The 25143-nt window shown below is 40.9% G+C and overlaps 1 non-coding gene and 1 pseudogene across 1 annotated transcript; both read right to left on the bottom strand.

Moving 5' to 3' along the window:
- Nucleotides 1-8951: 8951 nt before the first annotated feature.
- Nucleotides 8952-9053, bottom strand: LOC136327372 (U6 spliceosomal RNA). Its single transcript, XR_010729607.1, has one exon. It is a non-coding gene; the product is annotated as a U6 spliceosomal RNA (small nuclear RNA).
- A 14835-nt stretch (nt 9054-23888) lies between these two features.
- Nucleotides 23889-23955, bottom strand: LOC136327783 (small nucleolar RNA U3; annotated as a pseudogene).
- Nucleotides 23956-25143: the final 1188 nt, after the last annotated feature.

The following is a 25143-nucleotide window of genomic DNA, read 5'->3' as shown; positions in this document are numbered from 1 at the left end:
TCAGTTGAAAGGCAAGAGAATTTCTCTGACTTCAAGTACTTAAGCTTCTAGTAGGATTTATTAGATTATTAATCTCATAAAATTTAATACATGAGAGTATACAAATATTAAATGAATGGTACAGCATGCAATAGATATTTTTTAAAAAGAGAGATTATTATAGGCTGTGAGACCAAGGAAGAGGAAAGTCTTTACAGAAGAGTGGGGATATGAGGTAGGAAATCTAGAAAGAGAGGAAGAGGAAAGTGGGCCTTCTGAGTGGAAGGTTAATGTGCATAAAGGTTTTGAGGCCAGAAAATTGTGTTAGACGAGTTTGTCTGAAGAGGAGTATTGGGGAAAGGCATATATCCAGGGGGCGAGATTTCAGAGACAGAGGACACCCACAGAATCTCAAATGCCATTAAATACCTTTCAATTTTATCTTGAAACCTTGCTATTACAAAGTAATACTGGCACATTTGCAACAATTTAGATGCCTATCAATCAGAGAAGAGTTAAATAAGTTACCATTTTTCCAGTCTATGGCACACCATCTCCCACTTACAAAGAGAGAGTTGGACGTCTGTGTTTTCATTGGAAAGAACTCCAAGGCATTGTAAGCAAAAACACCCAGGATAACGAATGCTACCCACTCCATGTTCCTGACCGTACAAATGTCGGACATGCGCAGGTGTTTGTGAAACTCATTTTTGCTCCGGAAAGATACACTCTAACTGATGACAGTGGCTACATCTGGGCAAAGGCCCTGGGACTGGCCATAGTGCTGCCTGCTCTGAAGGATCAAAGCCCTGTCCTTGGAGAGTGTTTGAGAGACCAGCCCCTAACCAGATTACCTCACAGTGACCTGAGCCTGTTTCTTTCCCCAGCCCAGCTCAGACTGCTTTCTAACCCTGGTTATAATGTAGGTCAGGGGTCGGGAAACTTTTTGGCTGAGAGAGCCATGAACACCACATATTTTAAAATGTAATTCCATGAGAGCCATACAACAACCCATGTACATTAGGCATTATCCAATAAAAATTTGATATTGTCCCAGAGGACAGCTGTGATTAGCTCCAGCCACCTGCAACCATGAACATGAGCAGCAGGAAATGAATGGATTGTAATACATGAGAATGTTTTATATTTTTAACTTTTTTTTTATTAAAGATTGGTCTGCGAGCCAGATGCAGCTATCAAAAGGGCCACATCTGGCTCACGAGCCATAGGTTCCCGACCCCTGATATAGTTGGACCAGATTGGATTTGCCTATCACCACATCAGTTAAAATGAATTTATGGTAGCAGAAGGTAGTAAATACCCTAGCAAAGCTAAGCAGACCTCCCTTTCATCTAAAATTATTTTTTAATGGGTAAAGATGTTTCTGGCCAAGAAACCCTTTTGAGAGTGATTATTTTTAAGCTTTAAAAAAATTGGTACTACCCTCATTCGAGTGTGCAAAAACTTTATAAAATCAGTTACAAAGTCTTACAGAAAGACACAGAAGATCCAAATAAGTAGAGAAATGGACCAGGTTTTATGATGGTGCAGAGAAAAATCAAAGAGAAGTAAATTCTACAGAAATTGATCTCTGAATCCAATGCAATTCCAATAAAAATTCCAACAAAATTTCTGGTGGGATGTCACAAATTGTCCCTAAAATCATATAAAAGAATAAAAGATCCAAGAATAGTTACAATATTTCTGAAAAAAAAAAAAGAAAGACTTGAACTATTGGATATAAAAAATTATCATGCAGCTATAGCATTTAAAACATAGTGGTATTGAATAAAAAAATTAAAAAATGACATTGAAATCAAATACATGTTTATATGAGAACCTAATGTAAAATAGCAGAGGTATTACAAATGAGTGGAGAAATGATATGTAGAAAACTGAGATTAGGGTCTTACTTCATACCATATACAAACAAGGAAATGAAAAAATAGGAAATATAGTGATCTTGAGATAGGGAAGGATAGAAGCAATAGAAGAAACCACAAAGAGAACATTAATAGATTTGTTTATAAAAAAATTTTAAACTTCTAATATCAAACAAATGAAAATATATGCACAATAGTGAAAGAGAAAGTATTAAAATTATTTATATTTAAGTAACTTTTTTTAAGTAACTTTTAAATCAATAAAATAAACAAACCCTTTGATGTAGGAAATAGACTGAGCATAGAAAAAAATACAAATTGGAAATTAACAAATGAAGAAATGTATTATTTAATTAGCAATCGAGTTTATGCAAATTAAAATGAGATACTATTTTTCTTTTATCTACCAAAGTAAACCCTCTATATTGTTTAATACTGGTGAGGGTGTGTTGATATATTTTCATCTATTGCTGGTAAGAGTATATATTGACAAAAGTTTCTGGAAAACAATTTGGCAATGTATATCATGACTTAAAAAAATTCTTATATTATTGCATAATAGTTAAAATTAAAAAGTTAAATGTCTAACAATATTAAACCAATAAACGTATACATAGTATAGACTATTATGCAGCTAGTAGAAATCATATTTTGAAGATATATTTAGTTGTTTTGAAGAAATGTTCAGTGGAAAAAGCAGCCTATAAGTTCTTATAAAATATAATTCCAATTCCTTAAACAAACAAAATATATGCACCCTCTAAAAACAAAATTGAAAGTTAACAAAATTTTACCAGTGATTATCTGTTAGTGCTAAAATTATGGAATATTTATATTTTCTTCTCTATATTTTCTTAAACTTCCAACTTTTCTACAAGAAACATGTATTAATTTTGTCAATAGAAAACATCACTCAACATGATAAAGGCCATATATGATAAACCATCAGCCAACATCATATTAAACGGCATAAAACTGAGGACTTTCTACCTTAAATCAGGAACAAGACAGGGTTGTCCACTCTCTCCACTCTTATTTAATGTGGTGCTAGAAGTTCTGGCCAGAGCAATCAGACAAGACAAAGAAATAAAAGGCATCCATATCGGAAAAGAAGAAGTAAAGGTATCACTTTTTGCTGATGATATGATCCTATACATCGAAAACCCGAAGGACTCCACAAAAAGATTATTAGAAACAATAAACCAATACAGTAAGGTCGCAGGATACAAAATTAACATACAAAAGTCCATAGCCTTTCTATATGCCAACAATGAAATATTAGAAAACGAACTCAAAAAAATAATCCCCTTCACGATTGCAACAAAAAAAATAAAATACCTAGGAATAAACATAACAAAGAACGTAAAGGACCTATATAATGAAAATTACAAAGCATTGTTAAGGGAAATCGAAAAAGATACAATGAGATGGAAAAATATTCCTTGTTCTTGGATAGGAAGAATAAATATAATCAAAATGGCCATATTACCCAAAGCAATATACAAATTTAATGCAATTCCCATCAAAATTCCTATGAGATTTTTTAAAGAAATGGAACAAAAAATCATCAGATTTATATGGAACTATAAAAAACCCCGAATAGCCAAAACAATCCTAAGGAAAAAGAATGAAGCTGGGGGCATTACAATACCTGACTTTAAACTATATTATAGGGCCACGATAATCAAAACAGCATGGTATTGGCAGAAAAATAGACACTCACACCAATGGAACAGAATAGAAAGCCCAGAAATAAAACCACATATATATGGTCAAATAATCTTTGATAAAGGGGCCAACAACATACAATGGAGAAAAGAAAGCCTCTTCAACAAATGGTGTTGGGAAAACTGGAAAGCCACATGCAAAAGAATGAAACTCGACTATAGCCTGTCCCCGTGTACTAAAATTAATTCAAAATGGATCAAAGACCAAAATATAAGACCTGAAACAATAAAGTACATAGAAGAAGACATAGGTACTAAAATCATGGACCTGGGTTTTAAAGAACATTTTATGAACTTGACTCCAATGGCAAGAGAAGTGAAGGCAAAGATAAATGAATGGGACTACATCAGAATAAAAAGTTTTTGCTCAGCAAGAGAAACTGATATCAAAATAAACAGACAGCCAACTAAATGGGAAATGATATTTTCAAACAACAGCTCAGATAAGGGCCTAATATCCAAAATTTACAAAGAACTCATAAAACTCAACAACAAACAAACAAACAATCCCATAAAAAAATGGGAAGAGGACATGAACAGACACTTCTCCCAGGAAGAGATACAAACGGCCAACAGATATATGAAAAGATGCTCAGCTTCATTAGTTATTAGAGAAATGCAAATCAAAACTACAATGAGATACCACCTCACCCCTGTTAGATTAGCTATTATCAACAAGACGGGTAATAGCAAATGTTGGAGAGGCTGTGGAGAAAAAGGAACCCTCATTCACTGTTGGTGGGACTGTAAAGTAGTACAACCATTATGGAGGAAAGTATGGTGGTTCCTCAAAAAACTGCAAATAGAACTACCTTATGACCCAGCAATCCCTCTACTGGGTATATACCCCAAAACCTCAGAAACATTGATACGTGAAGACACATGTAGCCCCATGTTCATTGCAGCACTGTTCACAGTGGCCAAGACATGGAAACAACCAAAAAGCCCTTCAATAGAAGACTGGATAAAGAAGATGTGGCACATATACACTATGGAATACTACTCAGCCATAAGAAATGATGACATCAGATCATTTACAGCAAAATGGTGGGATCTTGATAACATTATAAGGAGTGAAATAAGTAAATCAGAAAAAAACAAGAACTACATGATTCCATACATTGGTGGAACATAAAAATGAGACTAAGAGACAGGGACAAGAGTGTGGTGGTTACCAGGGGTGGGGGGAGGGAGGACATGGGAGGGAGGGAGGAAGAGAGTTAGGGGGAGGGGGAGGGGCACAGAGAACTAGATAGAGGGTGGCGGAGGACAATCTGACTTTGGGCGAGGGGTACGCAACATAATTTAATGACAAAATAACCTAGACATGTTTTCTTTGAATATATGTACCCTGATTTATTAATGTCATCCCATTACCATTAATAAAAATTTATTAAAAAAAAAAAAAAAGAAAACATCTTTATAAACATTAGAAAGAACAAAGAGACATGTATGGGGCGTCTCAAATAAATAACTTATTGAGAATTTAAAATAAATGGGTGGTTATTTAGTCTTGTCCATTTAAGGACCTGGAAGCCCAAATAAAAGGAAAACATTAGATTATAGGGTCCATGTAGATGAAGCAATTTGATCTGGAACAGCATTTACCAAAGCGTGGTCTGTGGACTTCAGTGCTATTAATATTATTACTCGTTACATAATATTAGGAAGAATTATGAAATGATGGAAGGAAGGTGTAAGGTATTTTCCCTGCTGAGGAAGAAAGAAGGGCATAGCCACCAAGTGTGGAACAGCAAAAGCTTTATTTAGTAGAGCACTTCCCAGACGAGGTTTGCTGGTCCATGAGATGGGGGTCAGAGAAGTCGTGTGGATTCTTCCACTGGGGGTTAATTTATAGGGTCGATAGGGTGATGGCAAGTTGATATGATGTGGTGAAATTTCATTGACTGACAGATGGTCGTTCTTTTTCAAAGGACTCCTGAGAAGTTTCTTTTTGGCAAGCGTGGGTGTGGGCAGTTCCAGCCAAAGTTCCAGCGCCTGGTTCTTCATGTTACCTTCCCCCATTGCCAACCTACTCACATTCCGGCCTTTTATGTTAGATAGGGGCACCACTATTTGTCTGGCTACTTCCTGCTGGTTAGGGGTGTCGTGGGGAAGGGGAGGTCGGAAGGTGGTGGCTCTGAGGGGAGTTGCGTATATGGGTGTAGGAACACCTGGTTGACTGTGATTCGAGAAACCTCATGGATGCGGTCCTGTAAGGATTTAAAAAAGAGGAGTAAATATGAGTAATATGTTGATAATTAGAAGAGGACCTAGGATAGGGGCAGCCCAGGTGAGGATGGGTGGCTGTCATCAGGAGTTAAGCGGGTTGGAGGAGAGATCCTTGCATAGTTTCTCTTGCAGATGGTTGAGGACCTTGATGTTTTCTTCCATCAGGCCAGTCTCATTGAACAGCATTGCTTCTCGCATTAACTCACTCTGGTTACAGGTTCCTGGTGGGAGGGTCAGGAGCAACAGGGGGATCTGCAGGGCCCAACCTTTTGGTGAACCGGAGACAAGTGGGGCCCAGTAGTTCCGACTGCCAGCAGTCCTGTATGGGGGCAAGCTTGAAGCGAGAGACATGGTATTAAGGTGTTTGTCCTAGGAGCTTGGCTGCAGTAGGAGTAGTCAATATTACCTGTCCAAACTGCCTGTCAGGAGTGGTGTGCAAAGGGTCAAAGAAGGGGTCCCATCCACTCCCGTAACGAGACCTGTGAGGGAGATAGAGGCCAAGAGTGTGATGGCAAAACAGAGAAGGTAGCCCCTGTGTCCACAATAAATGGGATGGGTTACCCACTACCTGCAGTATTACCCTGGGCTCGGCGAGGGTGATGGGGGTCTTTGAGTCCAGACCACGTCAGTCGTCTATGAGGCCTAGGAGTTTGAGTGATAGGACCACCTGGCTGGTTTGACCTCCCATTTCAGTGGCTTGTAAGAGCCTGTTGCCCAAAAGGGGCAATCGCTCCACCAGTGATCGGGCTGCTTGCAGTTAGGGTAGGGCTCAGTGGGTGGCTGTGGGCAGGGGCACTGCTGGGACCAGTGACCCTCCCTGTGGTCCGGACTTGGGTCGGGTACCTTCTATGCCTTGCCCCTGTTGCTCTGCTGGCCTCAGGGCTGCCACAAGAGGCTGGGTTTGGAGTGTTACCTTCTGCTGCATGTGGGCCTGGTGAATAGCCTCGGCTTTTTTCTACTAGCTGTGACCATTAAAAACTTTAAATGCCATGTTCATCAGGTCTTGGATAGGAGTTTGAGGGTTAAGAATAAGAGGATAGGGGCTCCTGGAAAGCCCAGCACCCAAATCCAGCTGGAAACACTGGAGCCAGAGGCAGGACAGGGCCCGGTCTTCCTGCAAAGAAGATCGGGGTTGGGCCATGGAGTCAGGAGCCCTGCAAACCCTCATGAGGGCCAATGGCCAGCTGAGGAGGGCCTGAGAGGGGTGGGGCTTAAGAACACAGCAGAGAAGGGAGGGGCTCTGGGCCAGCAGGGGAGGGGGCTTCCTGGAGGGAAGAGACCCTATTGGAAGAGGTCCACAGAGGGACCAGAGAGGGGTCCCAAGAGAGGGGTGCCCCCAGGGGTTGGACAGGAGGGGGAGAGAGCTGGGATTGGTGAAGGAGGAAAGATCAGGAGTGGAGAGTTTAGCTGAGGTTTCTCTGGCCAAAAAGGGCCTGTGCTGTGGAGCAGGTGGCACAGAGATTAGGACGGGAGCGCAAATACTAGAAGCCCTGAATGTAAGGGATCTCCAACCATTTCCCAGTTCTTTTGGCAATAGTTAAATTGGTGAGGGTGTTAAAACTAAAAGTTCCTTCACGAGGCCACCTGGTTCGGTTATCTAGTGGGTTCTGTGGCCAGGCCACAGCAGAGAAGAAGAACAGTTTCTTCTTCTTTAGGGAGGGAAGGATTCTGGAAAAGACTATTCCAGAAGTGTTTTTGAGTCAGATTTAGATTCCCGTGCCCCCCATGGCCATCCTCAGCCCTTGGAGTGGTCAGAGATGAGAATTGGTGTCCCACAACTCAAGCTCTGGCCACCGGATGGTCATGTAGAGTGGGAGTGTCCGGGATGTCTCCACAGGCACACACACACTAGGAACGGATAAGATCTCCTTGATGCAGCTGCAATTACAGACAGGGAGTCTTGGCAGAAAGAACTGAGGGGAGGCTGGAGGCAGGGGACTTACCGCACCATGTGCTGAAGTGGGTGGGAGGTCGGAGGTCCTGGTTCTTCCTTAGAAGGGAAGGGGAGAGGAGCGGCCCCAGCGGGCTTCAAACTCCTCCCAGGCTTTAGCACCAAATGTAAGGTATTTTCCCTGCCGAGGAAGAAAGAAGGGCATAGCCACCAAATGTGGAACAGCAAAAACTTTATTTAGTAGAGCGCTTCCCGGACGAGGTTCTCTGGTCCACAAGATGGGGGCCAGAGAAATTATGCAAATTCTTCTGCTGGGGGGTAATTTATAGGATTGATAGGGTGATGGCGAGTTGATATGATGTGGCAAAATTTAATTGGCTGACAGATGGTTGTTCTTTTTCAAAGGGCTCCTGGGAAGTTTCTTTTGGCGCACGTGGGTGTGAGTGGTTCCAGCTAAAGTTCCTGGGCCTGGTTCCTCACGTGATCTTCTCCATTGCCAACTGACCTCACAGAAGGGTTCCCTGGTTACTAGTTTGGGAACAAAAGTAAAAATTTCTCTGCTTTTCTTAAATCTTTGTTAAGCTAAGCACCTGCAATGCTGTCATATTGAGCTGTAATACATGCTTTAGATTCTGAACTGTAGGCTTTGGAATAAACATTCTGTTTGTAAATTCAGGAACCTGATCTATGTTTTAGCTTAAATAGAAGCTCATTATGATCATGCCTATAGGGAGGGTAAATTTTTCAATAAGGGCTTGGAATCTGCTGAAGCTCTTAAATATTCGACTGGTCTCCATGGTTCTGTGCTGTCAGCATGGAAGAGTCTATTTTAGTCTATAAATATTAGGGTGAATGTTACAATTTACCCCCTTAATGGTAATCATGAAAACCTGGTCCCCAAGGTAGATCTGGTTTTGTTTAGTGTCTTCATGTATAACTTAGTTGTATACATTCTCATGGTTTAAATTCCCTAAGTCATATAGAGTGTTAGTTTTCTCCATTCGTATTTGGAGAAGGTTTGCTCTGTACATGGATTGCTATTCTTTTTATTTGCAATTTTATATCATTTATTTATTTTTTCACTTGTCAATTACAACTGACATTCAATATTATTTTATACTGATTTCAGCATACAGCATAGTGGTTAGACATTTATAATTTATGAAATGATTTGCCCGATAAGTCTAGTACACACCTGGCACCATACAGTTATTACAATGCTTTTTGTTTTAATAGACAAAAAATATGAAACACTTCACAAATTTGTGTGCAGTCCTTGCACAAGGGCCATGCAAATCTCTGCGTCTTTCCAGTTTTTATGCACATGCTCTTGATGAGAGCACTGTGCACTTCTGACTCAGCTCACTTGGCACCTGGCTCTTCTTTGTAGTGATAAGCAACAGATTCCATTCAGGCTGTTCCAAGTCTGAGTAAAAAGGGAGGCTATGCAGCTAACTCAGTGAGGAAGCTTAGCTTAGCAGGTTACTGAAATGTCAGTGACAAATCTGTCTGCTTGCCACTGTTTAGAATTGGACTCTGATTCTTTAAAAGCAGTTTTTAATTATTTTGATGGTGGTGGAAGCATTCTGATGCAGATTTTGAAGAGGCAGTGAGCATAGGTACAGGGGAGATTACAATTTTCATCTTCAGGGGTTTATGGAGCAAATAGACTCCCCATGGCCTCACACAGTTATCAGTACCAGAGTTTTGTGCACAGACCACAACATATGTATATTATTTATTAATAATAGGCAAGCGGTATAGGACTAATATGTCAGGTAAGCTGTAAATACATAAAGTAAAATTAAATAAGTTGAAGATAAATAGAAAGTAACTTCTAATTTTGAATATTATTACTAATAATATCCTCGGGTATCTATTAGCGAGTATGTCAAGACAATGCATAGGGTCCTAGTCATCCTTCAGGAGGGTGCATGTACAGCCACATTTGAAATGTCTTTTCTTAGATAATTCCAAGCTTTTGTTGTTGCCTGATCTCATTAGAACTGCCATTGCTTTGACTTCATGTATGCCTTACAGAGCCTGCCCTGGGTTAGAGTCAGCAGCTTGCCTGTTTTCCTCCTGCTGGCTTCTGCTTGCATCGTTAGTGTCTTCTGCAGTCAGGCGTCTTCATGGAAACTTGGAAAGCCATTTGTTAACTACAGTAGATAATAATAAGTCTTTTAAAAAGGAAATGTGTCTGGAGGGGCTGAGTTCGTCAGAAGTAGAAAGCCCGTCACCTTCGAGGCCTGAGAAACCTGTCAGTTATTTGGAGGACAGAATATTTGCCCTTCTCAGTTCAGAGCATTTTAAACCCCACTGTTGTTTGGTGCAGAAACCAGGCTCATGAGCACAAGAGAAGCATGGGTGGAAAGTCTGTCTGAATGTCTCTCCTTGACTGAGTTGGAGGACCTGGAATAAACCTAGGCACAGTGTCCCTCTCATTGTACACTGGGAGGAAAGATCGCCAGATGTGTGATGCCAGTCTCAGGGATCTGAAACTGCTCTTGTTCTCTAGGTTGAATGAGTGTCTAGAAGGAAGTCTGCTTTTCCACCTTAAGAAGGATGAATGCGGCCCTGGCTGGTTGGCTTAGTGGTAGAGCGTCGGCCTGACATGCAGAAGTCCCGGGTTCGATTCCCGGCCAGGGAACACAGGAGAAGTGCCCATCTGCTTCTCCACCCCTCCCCCTCTCCTTCCTCTCTGTCTCTCTCTTCCTCTCCCGCAGCTGAGGCTTCACTGGAGCAAAGATGGCCCGGGCTCTGAGGATGGCTCTGTGGCCTCTGCTTCAGGCACTAGAATGGCTCTGGATGCAACAGAGCGACGCCCCAGATGGGCAGAGCATCGTCCCCTGGTGGGCATGCCAGATGGATCCCGGTCAGGCACATGTGGGAGTCTGTCTGAGTGCCTCCCCGTTTCCAGCTTCGGAAAAATGCAAAAAAGAGAGAAAAAAAAAAAGAAAGATGAATGCCAGGGCACCAGGACTGGGCCAGAGGAACCTGGGCCTCGTGGTCAAAGCAGGATGGATTTCTTGGGAGGAAAAACAGTGGTTAGTCTGGGGCAGGCAGATGTTGCTCAGGAACACAGCTTTGGGTGTGAGGAGATCAGGGCTGAGCAGCAGGGCAGGACAGGAGGGACACTTGGTGTAGGGAACAGGAGGGACTTGATCATCAGAGGCTCTATCTGTTGGTGGCTGGTGCTGCTGTGGGACCACCTTCCCCTCTGCAGGGACCATGGGTGGTACTCAGGTCTCATGCAAACTATGTGGCAGCACAAGAGTGATGCCAACCAACCCGATGAGATGGAAGCAGTGCACTGTCAGCAGTGAGTTCCACTGAGCAACAGTGCTGGGGACCTTGCTAACCACTCTCCCCGCCACTGCCCTCTAGTGGTCAAAGGCATGAGTTTGCAAAGGTACTGACTAGCATGCTTGCTACCTACCCATTCAGTTCCAAATCACTGAGCATTGACTCTAAGAAGAAAAAAGAAAGCAGCTTTATTAGAACTCGCTAGTTTAGGTACAGGGAGAGTCCATGTTGACCAACAATAAGGTGACTAATCATCCTCCTTTAGGGAGGACAGTCCTTCTTTTGTAAGTTCTGTCCTCCCTTGAAAAGTGTCGTCTTTCACGTCATCCTTTTTGGTACTGGAAGACTAATCTGTAAATGTCTGTATTGGATCAGTGCAGAGTATATCCATTGTGTGTGATGTGCCGTATTTGTATTTTACATGATGATTTGTCAAGGATCAGTGCAGTGCGGCAAGACGCGATTATGAGATGCATGCACTCTGCCCGGGAGACCTTGAGAGAGCATGCGATATACCGAGCATGCAAATGTCTTTGTGCACTTCTTACTGAAACATGACATGGCACCTACGACATTGTAGACTCACAATTATTTCTTTCTCAGTGAATAGTCAATCACAGACAGGTAAGCACAATTCATGTTTTATTAATTCATTATTTATTTAATAGTTTCCAAATACATATAATTTTATTTACAAGTATTTTCCCAAAATTCTAATTTTAAAGTGAAAATCTAACCTCAACCCATATCTACTAATAACGCATTTTAATTAAATAGTTGCATAAAACAGACATTTTTTAATTAGAAAATGATAAATACACCGAATATTACTCCAAATTAGTGGTTTTGTTTGCTATTTAGTTTTGTAAATTTAGCTTCTGGAAAATTCACCTACCATGATGTTTTCCACTCCTAATGTGCTTGTGTTATTCATTTGGCTCTCTATTCTATTTTTAATTTTAAATTTTATTTAAGGGATGGAAAAATCAAAAAAGTGAAAATGCCATTTCAACAATAAATTGAAAAAGGAATTTCCATTCCTCATAACAAAGAAAGATACCATTGTTTTCTGCAATATTTGCAGTGGAGAATTTTGTATTGCAGTTGGGGGCAGAGCAGTGATAACAAAACACTTGACCACCAACAAACATAAGCAATCATTAGATGCATCAATTTCCAGTTGTAAAGTAACAAGTTTTTTTAAAACTTCAAATTATTCTAAAGATGAAAAACGATTGCAATGGAGAGAACATTTGAATTTCATACCATAATTCACAATCAAAGTTTTCGTAGTATGGTTTGTACAACTAAATTATTGAAAAAGTTTCACAACGCAAGATTTTCATGTGCCAGGACAAAATGCAAGGCTATTTTGAAATCAGTATTTAAAAATTACTGTGACAAAATACTTACAGAGGACTAGGAAACTGCAGCATTTGTAATAATTTTATCTGATGTATCAAATCATAAAGAAATTAAGTTGTATCCAATAATAGTAAAATATTTTAATGTTATCAAGGGCATTCAAGTAAAAATTTTAAATTTAGAATCCATTGAGGGTGAAACTTCTGAAATTTTGTCAAACCATCTATACAGAGTAATAAATGAAAACAATTTGAAATCCAAAGTTGTTGCACTAATGGCTAATAATACAAATACAAATTTTGGTGGGTGAAGACGCAAAGGGGTGAATAATGTGTATGTAAAGTTACAAGAGACCTGTTGTGGTGCAGTGGATAAAGCATTGACCTGGAATGCTGAAGTTGCTGATTCATAAAATTACAAGAGTTACTCCAAAAGAAAATGCTAGAAATAGGTTGTAATGCACATATTTTGTCAAATGCAGTCAACACAGTGTCATGTGCCATGCTAATTGATGTAGAAGTAATAATAAATACAATTTATTTGCATTTTAGTCATTTTACCATTTGTGTTGCTACTTTAAAACAATTTTGTGAAGAAGCAAATGTTGAATACAAAAAACTGTTAGGATATTCAAAAGTTAGATGGCTTGCTCTAACATCTACTATAGAGCATGTTCTACAATTATTTGAGCCTTTCTATTCATATTTTTTAAGTTTAGACAAATATCCTAAAATTCTGGAATTATTTTTCAATAACAAAATATCTGAGATATTAATATATTTTGTAAATAATCAAGCATCTATTTCTCACAAAACGATTCAAAAGATTGAAGGTGAACACATTTCAGCTACAGAAGTTAGTCTTATTTATTTATTTATTTATTTATTTCTGAAGCTGGAAATGGGGAGAGACAGTCAGACAGACTCCCGCATGCGCCCGACCGGGATCCACCCGGCACGCCCACCAGGGGCAACGCTCTGCCCACCAGGGGGCGATACTCTGCCCCTCGGGGGGGGGGGGGTGTCGCTCTGCTGCGACCAGAGCCACTCTAGTGCCTGGGGCAGAGGCCAAGGAGCCATCCCCAGCGCCCGGGCCATCTTTGCTCCAATGGAGCCTTGGCTGTGGGAGGGGAAGAGAGAGACAGAGAGGAAGGAGGGGGTGGGGGTGGAGAAGCAAATGGGCGCTTCTCCTATGTGCCCTGGCCGGGAATCGAACCCGGGTCCCCCGCATGCCAGGCTGACGCTCTACCGCTGAGCCAACCGGCCAGGGCCATTAGTCTTATTTTGAATGACTTTATTCTTCAATATAAATCTTGTTTTGAAGAAAAATTTCTTCCTTTAATTATGAAAGAAAAAATTGTCAGACTTAAAGGAATCAAATCTGGGCATAACAGAAAAGTTTATCAAAGAAGTACAGAATTTTTACCCTACATATTTTCAATATATTGAAGAATGGTCTGAAACAAACATCATGGGAAATAACAGTTTTCAATGGTGCTTTTTGACTTCATCACAAGTATATTGGACAGATTTTGAATCTTATCTTGAGGTTTTTTTTTTTGTTTTTTTTTTTCATTTTTCTGAAGCTGGAAACAGGGAGAGACAGTCAGACAGACTCCCGCATGCGCCCGACCGGGATCCACCCGGCACGCCCACCAGGGGCGACGCTCTGCCCACCAGGGGGCGATGCTCTGCCCATCCTGGGCATCGCCATGTTGCAACCAGAGCCACTCTAGTGCCTGAGGCAGAGGCCAAGGAGCCATCCCCAGCGCCTGGGCCATTTTTGCTCCAATGGAGCCTTGGCTGCGGGAGGGGAAGAGAGAGACAGAGAGGAAAGCGCGTTGGAAGGGTGGAGAAGCAAATGTGCGCTTCTCCTGTGTGCCCTGGCCGGGAATCGAACCAGGGTCCTCCGCATGCTAGGCCAACGCTCTACCGCTGAGCCAACCGGCCAGGGCTTATCTTGAGTTTTTATTTAAAGAAATGCCAGACATCAAAATAGACAACAATTGTCTCTTTGAAGAAATTAGAAGACTGAACGTATATTTAAATTCTGAAAAATTAATACAGTGGGAAAATGAACATGTTGAAATTGATAAAAGATGGGTGAAAATATTCAGCCATTTAAAAAAATGAACATATTTCATGTGAAAATTTATTTTTTCTTGTTCAATTTACATTGTGCTTCCTGGAACTAATGCAGCAATTGAAAAAGTTTTCTCAATTGCTAATGATTTTTGGAGAAGTGAGAAATCGAGATAGAACGTTGATTCTCTAGCTGCAGCACTTGCCATAAAATTCAATATGAAGGATATTTCTTGTTCAGATATTTCCAATATATTGTTACAAGGTGATGCATTGACAAAAAAATATCCATTGAATGGAAAAGTACTTATTTACATAATATTATCTAAATGAGTACTTTTCCTTACAATTTTTATTAAAAATTAATAGGTATATAAGCATAATTATAATATAAAATATTAAAAATGTTTTATTATGCATTTATCATATTATAGTATATTATTGTTGCAATGAATAAAATGTTTCTTTTATTTACAATATTGTTTTCTTCAATTTATTTTTGTCCTCCTTTTTATTGTAAAACAGTTGATCACCTTACCAACAATCCACAGGGATATGCCTCCTAGAACCTACCCTTGGGCACGCCCACACCCACCCCAGCTCCACACCTCAGCACAAACCACAGAGCATTTGTCAGGAGCCCGCCCCCTCACTGTCAGGCTTCTTTCAGCACCTCACCTCTAGGCAACAGCCACATTCACACTGCTTCCCCATTCCACCCCTCTTCAGGTAGCAGGATGAGAGACATTTGCATCGTGTTCCAGAATATTTATTTATCACAGTCTCGCCTACATAAATCCACAGCCAAGAAGACTCTTTTGTGCATTGCTTTACTCTTGAGTTCTATAAAAATAGCTTTAAACCCAAAGAATGGCCAGTGAGTAGAAAACTATTCATATCAGCTTATCTTGACATTGAGCTGACCCAGGTTGCTGAGCAATGCTCACTGCAGGGGAGGCAATTGTATAGAAATCCTGGACTGGACTGCCTAGCCTTTAAGTCAGTTAAATAACTGTGCAATTATTCTTTGTTAAGGGAAGAGAATAGAACGAGTGGATTTCCCATAAAGGTTGCCATGCTTCCTGGCTCTTAGGCTTGACTTAAATAATAGCAATCTCCAGTTTTCAGCACTTTCTTGCTGCCTGTTCTGACGCAGCCAGGTCCACATTACCCATCTCAGTTCAATCTGTTGACCGGCACAGAACTCAGGTGCGTGAGGGAAATGCCTGAGAGACTCTGTTCGCTAGACAGAAAGGGCAAGATATCTCATCATAATCCTTGTCTCAGTGAAATACTGCAGGGTGCAGTGAGATGGGCAGGAGTCCCAGGAACTTTTTAGATCCTTCATATTTTGCTGTATATTAACTCTTTCTAGCCCTGAATAATTCAGATACAGAAATTGAAACAATATTTTCCATGAAATGGGAGCACATATGTGCAGTCATTTAAACATGATTAAAGAACAAAGACAATGGCATAGTTACTGTCTTGTTTTTTGTTTTTTATATTAGGACCAAAACTAGAGGTAATTTGAAATACACATTTTTTGTTAAATGAGCAAAAGTCACTAATGGAAGAGAACATATCAAATCAAAGTCTTGAGTGAAGAGCATATTTCTTTGATTTGTTTTGTTGAACTCTGATTTTCTGTACAGTATTTCCACTGCCTTAAAAGGGAGAATGTATTTGATATTTGAAATGTCAAAAGGGCTATTCAAGTCATTACTGATGATCTGTCCTGAGGGTCTTTTAAAGAGGATTAAAAAAAAAAGTCTATACTGGTTGAGTGATTACATAACAATTACATCCAAGATCCTTCTCAACTCTAATATATGTCAATATTCCTCTGAGACAATATCTAGGACAAACTTGAGTATAACTTTCTAACAGTTTATTTCAGAAATATGAATCTTTGTTACCTTTCAATGCAGACCACTTTTTCACCAGATAGTTGTTCTAAAATTGGAAAATTTGGGGGAAATAAAAGATAAAAAAATTTTGGTAAGGCATGGATAATTTTTTGTGTGTGTGACAGAGACAGATAGTCAGAGAGAGGGACAGATAGGGACAAATAGACAGGAAGGAAGAGAGATGAGAAACATCAATTCTTTGTTGTGGCTCCTTAGTTGTTCATCGATTGCTTTCTTATATGTGCCTTGACCAGGGGGCTACAGCAGACTGAGTGACCCCTTGCTCAAGCCAGCGACTTTGAGCTCAAGCTGGTGAGCCTTGCTCAAACCAGATGAGCCCGTGCTCAAGCTGGCAACCTCGAGGTCTCAAACCTAGCTCCTCACTGTATTATTCCATACGTAGGTGGGACATAAAAGTGAGACTAAGAGACATTGATAAGAGTGTGGTGGTTATGGGGGGAGGGGGGAGAGAGAGAGGGGAAGGAGGAGGGGGAGGGGCATGAAGAAAACTAGATAGAAGGTGACAGAGGACAATCTGACTTTGGGTGATGGGTAAGCAACATAATTGAATGACAAGATAACCTGGACATGTTATCTTTGAATATATGTATCCTGATTTATTGATGTTGCCCCATTAAAAAAATAAAATTATTAAGAAAAGAAAAAAATAAAAACAAAAACAAAAAACCCTAGCTCCTCTACGTCCCAGTCTGGCACTCTATCCACTGCGCCACCACCTGGTCAGGCAAGGCATGGATAATTTGAACGTGAGAATTCACCCTGTGTTCATGGCCCAAACAGGAGAAGTGACATAAAAATGATTGATAATTTTGCCCACGTGTCCTTCCTGTGGGAGATGATGTTGGTTACTTTGAATGGCAAAGGAGGGAATAGAATCCCAAGCCTGGCTTTATTTTTTTTACAGAGACAGAGAGAGAGTTAGAGAGAGGGGTAGATAGGGATAGACAGACAGGAACAGAGAGAGATGAGAAGCATCAATCATCAGTTTTTTCTGACACCTTAGTAGTTCATTGATTGCTTTCTCATATGTGCCTTGGCTGCGGGCCTTCAGCAGACTGAGTAACTCCTTGCTTAAGCCAGGGACCTTGAGTCCAAGCTGGTGAGCTTTTGCTCAAACCAGATGAGCCTGTGCTCAAGCTGGTGACCTTGGGGTCTCGAATCTGGGTCCTCCACATCCCAGTCCAATGCTCTATCCACGCACCACTACCTGGTCAGGCAATTTTGGTTATTTTGGATGGTAATGAAGCTAGAGTAAAAACAGCCACACTTTCTCCAATGTGAGATGGGGTGCAAAGGGAGGATAGGGCAACCACCCAGCCTCTCCTTATGAAAAGGTAAGAATAAAGACCATTAATAACCCAAATAGAAACATAGTGAATATGGCACAGAGGAAAGCCACTTCGCAGTAATAACGATTTGGTAAATGCTAGCCTGACTGGTGGTGGCATAAGTGGATATCATCAACCTAGGATGCTGAGGTTCCAGATTTGAAACATAGAGGTCATTGGCTTGAGAGCTGGTTTATCAGGCTTGAGCCAGGCTCACCAGCTTGAGTGCAGGGTTGCTGGCTTGAGCATGGGGTCATTGACATGATCATAGAATCACTGGCTTGAGCCCAAAGGTTGCTGGCTTGAGCACGGGGTCACTGGCTTGGCTAGAGTCTCCCATCAAGGCACATATAAGAAATAATCAATGGATATGAGGAAGAAAAATGGTGACAGAGTAGGCAGACATTCCAACTGCCACTTCCCAGGACCAAATTGGATTACAACTTAATTTAAGAACAATCATTTTGAAAAACCAACTTTAGACTAAACTAAGAGGACTCTTTAACCAAGGATCACCAAAGAAGCCACACTGAGACTGGTAGGAAGGGTGGAAATGTGGAAAGGGCTGCCCTGCTCCCAGGAATGAGTGGCAGCTGAGGGTCTGGAGGGACTCTCACTGTGTGTGTGTGTGTGGGGGGGCACCCTGAGAGATGTGGATCCTCAGCCCAGGCTCAGAGCCCCAGCCTAGAGCCCCAGAGCCTAGAAGAGGCACCCAGACAGCACTTAGCTGTGAAAAGAGCCAGGTTTTTGTCTGCGAGAAAGAGACATACCTCTCAGACTCAGATTCCGTTTTGAAGGGCCTGTGCAGAAAACCACATTTACAGCCACTTACCCGGGGCTCTGGCAGGGGAGAGCTGAGAGGACTGGAGTTGCAGGAGGAGAGTGTAAAGTCAGAGGCCCAGGAAGAGACACTGTGGGGGACAGCCACCGGAAACCCTGTGCTGAGTCATTCTCCAATACTGCAGCTGCCATCATTCTTTGGCTGAGCAATCCCCTCTGAGTGGCATCAGCCTGGGAAAAAGCAGCTGCTCTGCCCTTGGGAGTCTCTCCTACCCCAGACATGGCAATGGGTAGTTCTGAGAGGCCAGGAAGCAGGGAGCACGTCAGTGACTCAGTTTTCTGGTGTTGAGACTGGAGCTCCTCCCCACACTCTCCTGAGTCTATGCCTGGTGCTTCCACCTCACCAGAGACTCAGTTGAATCTGTCCAGAGAGTGGGCAGACCACACCTCTGAGTCTCAGAGGCCACACCCACCAGACTCCTGGGGCCACACTCTACTGAGGTCTGTGAAAAAAGTCTGGGCAGACTGACACCTGGGGCTGAGGGGTGGAGTCACACCCACCACCCTTTCTAATCCCTGAATTGCTGCAGGCTCTAGACTTTAGCAGATGCTTTTTCAGTGGCTGAGCCTAACAAGCAGCCAGCAGACAGAGGCTGCATGAGGCAGATTCAGGGAAACTTGGGGTTTGAGTGGACTTTCCCCCAGGACCAGAGTGGGTAAAAGTCAGCCTAGGAGTGCAACTAGGTATTTTCCTGTACACCTGGGCCTAGCAGAGGCAGCCACAAACTCTGGTTTGCTTGTAGCTAGAAGAAGGTTGCTGAGGGCCAGTCATGAGCAGTGTCTCCCACTGCTTTGTGCTGGGCTCCTGCTAGGGAGGCCCAGGGCTGGCACATCCAGGGGCCAGCTGCGGAAAGCATCGGTGCAGGACCTAACAACCGTTGATAGAGTGGTATCCTAAGGAAAAGCACCTCACACCTGGCCCAGCTGAGGCAAGTTTCACTCTCTATGATCAGCACCAGCACAGAAGCTCATGTGCATTGGATAGGGTGGAGCTTTATAGACAGTTGGCCTAGGCACTAGATATTCTGTCCAGCTAGGCTAGATTCCATAGGGGAAAGGGAGAGAGTCTTGTAGCATCAACATTTAAAGTGTGGGTCCCTGCGAGTCTATTGTGGGATCTGGTCGAAGGGCTTAGCCACCTTCTGGAGGGGCACAGTCAGCCCCAGGAGAGGACTCTCTCAGTCTTCCTCCCTGAGACTGGGGTCTCAAAAGCTGAAAGAACTTCTGCAGAGGGGACTGTTAGCCACACTTGGTCTTAACCTACTGCTCACCATGTTGGGGAGAAATAAAATTTGAGTATCTAGCAGTGGCTGAGGGATCAAGCTCTGGAGTAGGAGCCACATTCCCTGTACTGAGCTTCTAACCAAGAGACTCTTGAAATAGGGGGTCCCACAAATGTTGTTTTCATAACCTCAGCTGCCCTAAACCACCAAGTGTGCAACCTGTAGAGGGGTTGGTTGAGTGAGGCCACTCTGAGCCCACACCACAGTCTCACTACAGAAGACTCTGTGGGAAGACCAAGCAGCTGCAAGAGGAGAAGGAGAAGCTGAAAAGTGGAGACAAAAATCTTACAGAGCCTGGGGCTTTTATGGAGCTGTTGTCATTTCTAAGCAGGAGGAAACCGATCCTTATGCAAAGGTTGGCCCTTCTCACAGTATCCAGACACAGAAAATTCAGACACAAACAGTGAAAAGTGCAGTAGCTGCAGACTGGTAGCCAACAGAGAGTTACAAACAACAGCTGACGTCAACCTAAGAAGAACTAGAACCAACACTACTGGTAGTGGGTGAGATAGCACCAACCCTAGACTCAACTACTTACACAAGCAGCACACCCAAACATGGAGTATAAAAGGCACCAGACACTATGGTGAATAAATATGCCCAACAGGACAGACATTGCACAGTGTGTAATGCACATAATCAAGGTTGACCTTTAGTGCCAGCCAGCCTGAAAGGATAAACATACTCATGAAAAGACCAGCTGCATCTAATGCATACAACAAAAGGGAAAATAGTACCCTCAAGAAGCATTCCTAGAACAAGGAAAACAAGTGGCCTGGAGGACAGCACCACTGAACCCATTTTCTTCATAAAGACCACACAAAAATTTCAAAGTCACACAGCACTACCTAATACACAGAAAAAATACTCAAACAGAGAAATGCAACCCAAATGAATCAACAAGAGAAATTCCCAGAAAAAAAACTGAATGAGATGGAAGTAACCAAAATACCAGATGCAGAGTTTAAAAAATAATTTTTAGGATGCTCAAGGATCTTAGAGCAATAATGGATGGACATAATGAGCACTTAAATAAAGAGATAACAAGCATCAAAAAGGACATTGAAATCATAAAAAAAGAACCAAACGGAAATGACAAATACAATATCATAAATGAAGACTGCACTAGAAGGAATTAATAGTAGGCTGGATGAAGCAGAGAATCGAATCAGTGATTTAGAGGACAAGATAAATTAAAGCACGGAAACAGAGCAGCAAAAAGAAAAGAGGCTCAAAAAATCTGAGGAAACTCTAAGAGAGCTCTGTGACAGCATGAAGAGAAACAACATTCACATCATAGGAGTTACTGAAGGAGAAGAGAACGAACAAGGAATAGAGAACCTGTTTGAAGAAATCATAGCTGAAAATCCTTAAATTGATGAAGGAAAAAGTCACACAAGTTCAAGAAGCATAGAGAGTTCTATTAAAGAGGAACCCAAGAAGGCCTACATCAAGACACATCATAATTAAAGTGTCAAAGTTAAGAGACAAAAAAAGAACACTAAAAGCTGCAAGAGAAAAGCAGTTAATTACCTACAGAGGAGCCCCGTAAGGATGACATCCAACTTCTCAATAGAAACACTTGAGGTCAGAAGGGATTGGCAAGAAATATCAAAAGTGATGCAAAACAAAATCCTACAAACAAGACTTCTTTATCCAGCAAGGCTATCATTTAAAATTGAAGGAGAAATAAAAAGATTCCTAGACCAAAAAAAACCCTAAAAAACACAAAAATCAAGGAATTCATTACAACCAAACTAGTACTGTAAGAAATGTTAAGTGACCTGCTGTAATAAGAGAAAAGAAAAAAAAATCAAGAAAAAGAATGTAGATTTAAAGAATAAAATGGCAATAAACAACTACATATCAATGATAACCTTAAATGTAAATGGATTAAATGCTCCACTCAAAAGACATAGGGTAGCTGCATGGATAAGAAAACAGGAGTCATACATATGTTGTCTACAAGAGACCCACCTTAGAACAAAAGATATACATAGACTAAAAGTGAAGGGATGGAAAAAAGTATTTCATGCAAATGGAATGAAAAAAAAAAGCTGGGGTAGCAATATTTATATATGACAAAATCAACTTTAAAACAAAGCTATAGTAAGGGATAAAGAAAGTCACTACATAATGATAAAGGCAGCAATCCAACAGGAAGATATAACCATGATAAATACCTATGCACCTAATATTTGAGTACCTAAACATATAAAGCAGACTTTGATGGACATAAAGGGTGAGATCAACAGCAATACTATAATTGTAGGGGATTTTAATACCCAACTAACATCAATGGATAGATCCTCAAGATAGAAAATTAACAAAGAAACAGCGGCCTTAAATGACACATTAGATCCTTGGTCAGCAAACTGCGACTTGCAAGCCACATGCAGCTCTTTGGCCCCTTGAGTGTGGCTCTTCCACAAAACACCATGTGTGGGCGCTACCTTGATAAAGAATGTACCTACCTATATAATTTAAGTTTTAAAAATTAGGCTTTCAAAAGAAATTTCAATTGTTGTACTGTTGATATTTGGCTCTGTTGACTAATGAGTTTGCTGACCACTGCACTATATAAACTGGATTTAATAGATAACTTTAGAATCTTTCACCCCAAAGCAGGAGAATATACATTCTTTCAAGTGCTCATGGTACATTCTCTAGGATAGACCACATATTAGGACACAAACCAAGTCTCAATAAATTTAAGAAGATTTAAATCATATCAAACATCTTCTCTGATCACAATAGCATGAAACTAGAAATCAACTACAATAGAAAAACTGAAAAACATTCAAGCACTTGGAGGCTTAATAGCATGTTATTAAATAATGAATGGGTTAACAATGAGATCAAGGAATAAATTAAAATTTTCCTTGAAACAAATGAAAATGAACATACAACAACTCAAAATTTATTGGATACAGCAAAAGCATTCCTGAGAGGGAAGTACATAGTATAACAGGCATACCTTAAGAAGAAAAAGCTCAAATAAACAACTTAACCCTGCATCTCAAAGAACTAGAAAAAGAACAACAAATAAAACCCAGAGAAAGTAGAAGAAAGGAAATAATAAAGATCAGAGTGGAAATAAATGACACAGAGGCTAAAATAACAATACAGAATATCAATGAAACCAAGAGCTGGTTCTTTGAAAAGGTAAACAAAATTGATGAACCTTTAACCAGACTCATCAAGAAAAAGAGAGGACTCAAATAAATAAAATTAGAAATGAAAGTGGAGAAGTAACAACTGACACCACAGTAATACAAAGGATTGTAAAAAAAAAAAAATAGTATGGGCCTGACCTGTGGCGGTGCAGTGGATAAAGTGTCGACCTGGAAATGCTGAGGTCGCCAGTTCAAAACCCTGGGCTTGCCTGGTCAAGGCACATATGGGAGTTGATGCTTCCAGCTCCTCCCCCCTTCTCTCTCTCTGTCTCTCCTCTCTCTCTCTCTTTCTCTCCCTCTCCTCTCTAAAAAAATGAATAAATAAATTAAAAAAAAAAGTATGAAGATCTGTGTGCCAAAAAATTGGACAACCTAGGTGAAATAGATAAATTCCTAGAAACATATAATCCTCCAAAACTCAATCTGGAAGAATCAGAAAACCTAAACAGACCAATTACAACAAATGAAATTGAAACAGTTATCAAAAAACTCTCAGCAAACAAAAGTCCTGGGCCAGATGGTTTCACAGGCAAATTTTATCAAATATTCAAAAAGAACTAATACCTATCCTTCTCAAGCTATATCAAAAAAATTCAAGAGGAGGGGAGACTCCCGAGCTCCTTTTATGAGGCAAGCATAATTCTCATACCACAACCAGGTAAAGACACTACAAAGAAAGAAAACTATAGGCCAATATCCCTGGTGAACCTAGATGCTAAAATTCTCAACAATATATTAGCAAACTGAATCCAGCAATACATTAAAAAAATCATACATCATGATCAAGTGGGATTTATTCTGGGAAGGCAAGGCTGGTACTATATTCACAAATAAATCAATGTGATTAATAACATAAACAAAAGGAAGAAGAAAAATCACATGATAATATAAATAGATACAAACTATAGAAATGATCCCTGAAAGTATAGTCTTAATATAAATAGATACAGAAAAAGCATTTGATAAAATCCAGCACCCATTTATGATAAAAACTCTCAGCAAAGTGGGAATACAGGGAACAGACCTCAACATGATAAAGGCCATCTATGACAGACCCACAGCTAACATCTCACTCAATGGGAAAAAATTAAAAATAATTCCCTTAAGATCAGGAATAAGGCAGGGGTGCCTCCTTTCCCACCTTCTTCTTCTACCTACCTCCTTCATCCCATCTACCTTCAGAAAGCTTCCCTCCACTCTAATTCCCAGCTCCTTTCAGTTCTGCTCCTCTGAAAATATATCCCATGGAAGGCAGAAAGGAACTCCATCTTCAGTGCACAGCAGAGGAGAAACTTCTTATCCAAACCATGGTCAATGGCGATTTGAGAGTGTGCCAGTTACAACTTAACATGGACTTCCTCTTTTCTTCACTTTTTAGCCCATTAAAAACTGTGGATTTCTATTGATTTATACCATTTAGGACTTCAACTTCGTGAATCTGAAGATGTAAAAATATTACCTGCTCATATCTCTTTGAACGTGGTCCTTGCCCCTTCTCTCCTGAAACACCTGTCAGCGTGATGGATTTTCTGCTGCGTGCATTTGATCTCTTTATTTACCTCAGATGCACCTTTTGGTTCTGCCAAACCTCTTGAGCTGTGTATATTCCTTTATTTCAGCTTTTTGTAGAGCTACCAATTAAAATACTATATATTCTTCATTTCTGAAATTTCTATTTGGTAGTTTTCAACTCTCTCCCCTGACTTTTATTTTTAAATAGGAACTTGTTCCCTTTTAGAAATCTGATTTATTCTTTTGTATTTACCATTTCCTTTCATGTGGCCAATTTATCACCTCAAATACCTAGAGCTCAAATTCCGCTGCTTGTTCTGTTTGTAGACTTTTGCTCACTGTGGGCTGTTTCCTCACGTGTTTTGCCAGTTTGATGACGAGTCTGTGTTTAGTAGGGCTTACTCCATCCGTGAGAATTCCCTGGGGCTTTGTTGTGAAAGTCCTCACAGACCCGTTTCACAGCCAATTTGATGATGATACCATGGCTTGGCAATACAAGGGTGATGTAAACTCAAGCTCCACCTCTACGAAGGGAAGGCCTGGAGTTCTGAATTCTCAGGGAAACTTTTCCCTAAGGCCTAAATCAGATCAACTTTCTTTCCACAACCT

The sequence above is a fragment of the Saccopteryx bilineata genome, chromosome 2 (assembly GCF_036850765.1).
Source record: "Saccopteryx bilineata isolate mSacBil1 chromosome 2, mSacBil1_pri_phased_curated, whole genome shotgun sequence".
Taxonomy (NCBI): domain Eukaryota; kingdom Metazoa; phylum Chordata; class Mammalia; order Chiroptera; family Emballonuridae; genus Saccopteryx; species Saccopteryx bilineata.
The sequence above is the reverse complement of the archived record's forward strand: the minus strand, read 5'-3'. Positions and strand labels throughout refer to the sequence as shown.